Below are 5,000 nucleotides of genomic sequence, written 5' to 3'. Positions count from 1 at the left end.
AACAAAAAGAAAAATAAGTTGACGTATTAAATGCTCTCCGTTCTTGAGTTACAAAGGGAATTGTGACAACCGAAAATGGCCCGTAAAGTTTCGGGACTTTCGAGAAACGGCCCCCTGGCCGGGGACATTGTGTTGTGTTCTTGGGCAAGCCGGAGACTATTATTCTCACGGTGCCTCTCTCCACCCAGGTTTATAAATGGGTACCGGCGAAAATGCTGGGGTTAACCCTTCGATGGACTAGTATCCCATCCAAGGGGGCAGTAGAAATACTCCTAGTCGCGTCATGCTACAGAAACCGGAGATAAGTGCCGGCATGGTGGGCCTTCTAGGCTCGGAGCAGACTATATCTTTTACATATGGCTGAAATGATTTTGTGTCTTATAAAGCTTGTCGGGTCAAATGGTCCTGGTATTGACCAAAATGTGTAAGTGACTCGATTTCAACGGTTCTAGTAGAGTCTTTATGAACAAAAGCCTCCTTCGCAGCCGTTTTTAGGCAGAAATTAAAAACAACTTGCTAAGCGATCGCGTCAAGTCCCATCACAGGTAGCCCAGGCTCTGCAAGTGGCCGTTTGAAAATACAAGATGCGAGGCAGCGATTTAATTTCGGCACAGATAATCTCGATATGAATAACAGTAAAATGGTCTCCAAACTTCAAACATGTTTCTGGTAATCATTTTTAGTGTCTGAAAGACGATTTCGAGGATATTTGACATATCTGACCTATTGACATAGCCCTTCACTACAAAATGACAAGGTAGGAGGCGTTATTTCGAAACAATCCTCGACTCTGGAGCGAAAATTGCAAATAAAATCCTTCGAACAATAAATTTTCTCTCGCAGAACTACGCTAGGATAATTTAACCTTCGATATGTGCCAACTTATCTGGGCCAAACTGTTTTCCATAGTCGCTAGCCATCCTCAAAAGCCCAAATCGCCCAGTTTTCAGGCGGCTATTTCACTACTGGACCAGTAGACGCTCTCGGCCCAGAACGAGAGCAATCATCGCCTGGTGGGGAGGTCGACAAATGCAAATGACCATATTGACCCGAAAGTATGGTCATTTGCTTTTTTGGACCTCCCCATCAGGCGATGATCACTCTTGTTCCCAAATAAGACGAACTCGTCTACTGGTCCAGTGGTGATCTTCAAAGACGAAAATGGTGCTGAAAGCTCGGCGATGTGAGCTTTTGGGGATAAGGTGTCACGTATGGAAGAAAAATCCTAGCTTAGTTCTACGAGAGAGAATTTATCGTTCGAGGGATTTTGTTTGCAATTTTCGCTCCAGGGGGGCGTTTCTGGAAAGTCCCGAAACTTTTCGAGAGAATTTCGATCCCGGAAGGGGGGGGGGGGGGGGGATAGGTAGGGGTAGGGGTGTGCGGCCCGCTTCCCAAAACCCTTATCCTATTTATGACCAAAATCTGCGATTTTCCCTACCCTATTTATGACCTGACCAAAAATTTGATACCCAATTTATGACCTGACCCTTAAATCAATACCCTAGTGCAGACCTGCCTTATAATTATTTCCCTAGTTCAGACCAATGTTAAAGGCAATGTTTATCTGCTTTTATTAGGTAGGTTACATGATAAAGAAGTAGCTTCTAAATAAAAAACGAATTCAAGACTAGAGTGCAAAAATGGATACCCTATTTATGACCAAAACGGCTGAAAAACCCTACCCTTTGGGGCCGCACATACCTATATAGGGAATTCCCCCCCCCCCCCCCCCGGAATTTCGATTGAAATAAAATCAATCAATCAATCAACTTTATTTAAACACGGTAAATGGCTCAGCAAGCTAGTTTTCAGACATGCCGTGTAAGAATTACAAAGTATAAATGCTAAAAAATTACAAAAATTTCAAGATATAAATGCTAAAACGACTAATGAACTAGGTATAACTTAGCGCTAAATATCATATAATGGCAAAGAAATTTAAACAATAGTAATAGTTAGTAACAATCATAATTTACTATATAATAATACGAACAAGCCATGTAAAAATGTGCCCTAGCGAGGTAAAATGTGTCCTATGATATCGCACATTTAAAGCTTGCAAGATCCCTTATCTCACGTATTTCATTTGACAGTTGGTTCTAAGCATTTGCACCTCGATAAGAGAAAGAACGTTTTAGTAAATTCGTTTTAGGTAGCGGTAAGTTCGAACCCCTCAAATTATAATTGTGAACTTCTGAGGTTCTATGAAAATACTCCCGTGGAGATACGTTGGACAATTGTTATTGAATACTTTAAACATCGTAATTAACAAGTGCCTTTTCTCTCTTTCTTCTAAGTTTGACCACAGCACTGCTGTTGATCGAATAGAGTAATCAGCCCTAGTAATAATCCGTGCTGCTCTATTTTGTAACTTTTGTATTTTGTCAGTACGTGTTTTCGAGCGGTCACTCCATACAACATCACAATAATCAAAATAAGGTTGTACAAGTGAATAGTAAATTGTCTTAAGAGTCTCTTGATTGTCAGTTAATTTTCTAGCTAAATACAACATTCGCAAGCCATTCGAGACTTTAGAAATATGTTTGATCTGATCATCCCATGTTAGCATTTCATCAATATGAACTCCCAATAACTTAGTACAAGGCTTATGTTCAATTTGCCAATCATCCATCTTTAAATTCATGAATTTAGCTTTTGTCAAATTTTGCCGAGAACCAATAGTCATATAACTAGTTTTGGAGGTATTGCAACTTAATTTGTTTGTCTGAAGCCAATCATGTACTGCAGCTAAATCACTATTTAAGGAATATTCAATTGTGGATATATCTTCATGAGCCATAGTGATATACGTATCATCGGCAAACATACCAGGTGTTGTGCGTTGTAGACATTTTGGGAAATCGTTTACATAAATTATAAACAAAAATGGCCCAAGTATAGAACCCTGGGGAATGCCACATGATACATATTGTTCTGTGGATAAGAGTCCATTTACGTAAGATCTTTGTGTTCTATCAATCAAGTATGATTTAAGCAATTGAAGAGCATTGCCAGTGACACCGTAACAAGAAAGTTTACGTAGTAAGATGTAATGGTCTACTGTGTCAAAGGCTTTCTTTAAATCTATAAAGACACTACCATTAAGTTTACCAGCATCCATATTGGTAAGCCAAAGGTTCACTGCACTTATCAAAGCTGTACAGGTTGAATGATTTAGTCTAAATCCAGATTGAGAGTCTGTCAAAAGATTTCCTGCTTGGAAATACTCCAACAGCTGAGTATGCATGACCCTCTCTATAATTTTTGATATGGCAGGTAGAATAGAAATCGGTCTATAGTTGCTTGGAATATTTCTTTCATCGGACTTAAAAATAGGATGTACTTTGCCTTTTTTCAATCATCAGGAAATATTCCAGTCTCCAACACTTGATTTATACTATCACATATAGAATTTGAGATGTATGGACTACAAAGCTTTAGAAGTCTGCTAGAAATATTGTCCAATCCGCAGCTTACCGAGGGTTTGAGTTTAGTAATCAGGTTGTGAATGTACCCTTCACTTACAGGGCGAAAATAAAAATTTGAGTCAGCTCTATTTAAATAGTCCTCTGGTTGAAAAGCAGTGTCTGGAATACCAGATGCCAGTTTACTACCTAGGGAGCAAAAGTGGTTATTCATTTGCTCAGCTATATCTTGCTTTTCTGTAAAAACTTTGCCCTCATAAACAAGTTCATTTATAACTGTTACTTTACAATTGCGTTCCAGGGATCTATTTATTACCTTCCAAGTTTCATTAAGATTACCACTATGCTTCTTAATGCTCTCATTAAAGAAGTTAGTCCTGGCTTCCCTAATACTAGCGTTTACATCATTTCGTGCCTTTTTATAATCATTCCACATTTGATGAGAACTCAGCTTGACTGCTTGCTTTTTCAGAAAATCACGCTTTCTCATCTTCTGCCTCAGTTCGGATGATATCCACGGTGAAGATTTACTTTTCACTTTTCTTTTCCTTATCGGGGCATGTTTATTCGCAATTTCCAGAAACAGAGATTTCCAAACTAACCACATTTCGTTTGGTTCATCCAAAAGAGAAGCAAGATGGAAAGGTGTCTCTTTTATGTCATCAATGAAGGCATCACTATCAAAATTTTTAAATTGTCGAGATTCAATTACCTTTGGATCAGTTTTGGGCGTATTATGTTTATGATTTGTATCTTCAAAAGAAAAACGTTTCCAGTCATAAAACCCTTTAATTCATTTGTTTTCTAAGGTCTTGAAAACATGTTCAAAGATCAATATTCCATAATAAGCAGATTTTACTTTCAGGAATCGCTTTTCGGGCCCGAAAAGTTCTCGGGGCTTTTGAGAAACAGGTCCCACATTCAAGGGTCAAGGTTTCGAAATAACGCCTCCTACCTTGTCATTAGAGAGCTTACGAAACGACGACGCCGATGGCAACGACGACGCTACAAAACAATAGGTTTAGTGAGCAAAAACAATGGCTCTGCACGCTCTGCACGTGCGTTTTACATTTTGGTACATTTCTTTGCCGTCATCTCCTAAATGACGACCTGAAATGACCAAATTCAAGGTTCTGTGGAGGACGTTAGCACATGACGATGAATTTTCAGTTCTCTCTCTACGCCTCCAACTCACTCATACCAGTTTAATTCCTCGACAGGTACTACACATTTTTAACGCGAAACGACATGAAATAGTTTCGTAGTGATATGAATAACGCGAACCCGCATTTTAAAATGAAGTCCTCGTTGCCGTCGCCGTCCTCGTTTCGTATATAAGCTCCTTATTATATCGTGAAGGGCTATGTCAGTACGTAGGTTAGATATGTCAAATAACCCCGAAATCGTCTTTCAGACACTAAACATGATCATCAGAAGACATGTTTGAAGTTTGGAGACCATTTTATTGTTATTCATATTGATACTAGGGACTTTACGATCTACGACGGCGACGTTGACGAAAACGTCACCTCAAAAAATAACTTTGCACTATCGTAAGTTTCTCGCCGTTAGGCC

General features: G+C 39.2%; 1 protein-coding gene across 1 annotated transcript in view; it reads left to right on the top strand.

The window, feature by feature from the left end:
- Positions 1 to 5,000, top strand: part of LOC137996758 (uncharacterized) — a 63,366-nt gene that overhangs the window by 54,323 nt on the left and 4,043 nt on the right. The gene's annotated exons all lie outside the window — the stretch shown is intronic.

This window comes from Montipora foliosa, chromosome 3 (genome assembly GCF_036669935.1).
Source record: "Montipora foliosa isolate CH-2021 chromosome 3, ASM3666993v2, whole genome shotgun sequence".
Taxonomy (NCBI): domain Eukaryota; kingdom Metazoa; phylum Cnidaria; class Anthozoa; order Scleractinia; family Acroporidae; genus Montipora; species Montipora foliosa.
This window is presented reverse-complemented; position numbering and strand designations above follow the sequence as displayed.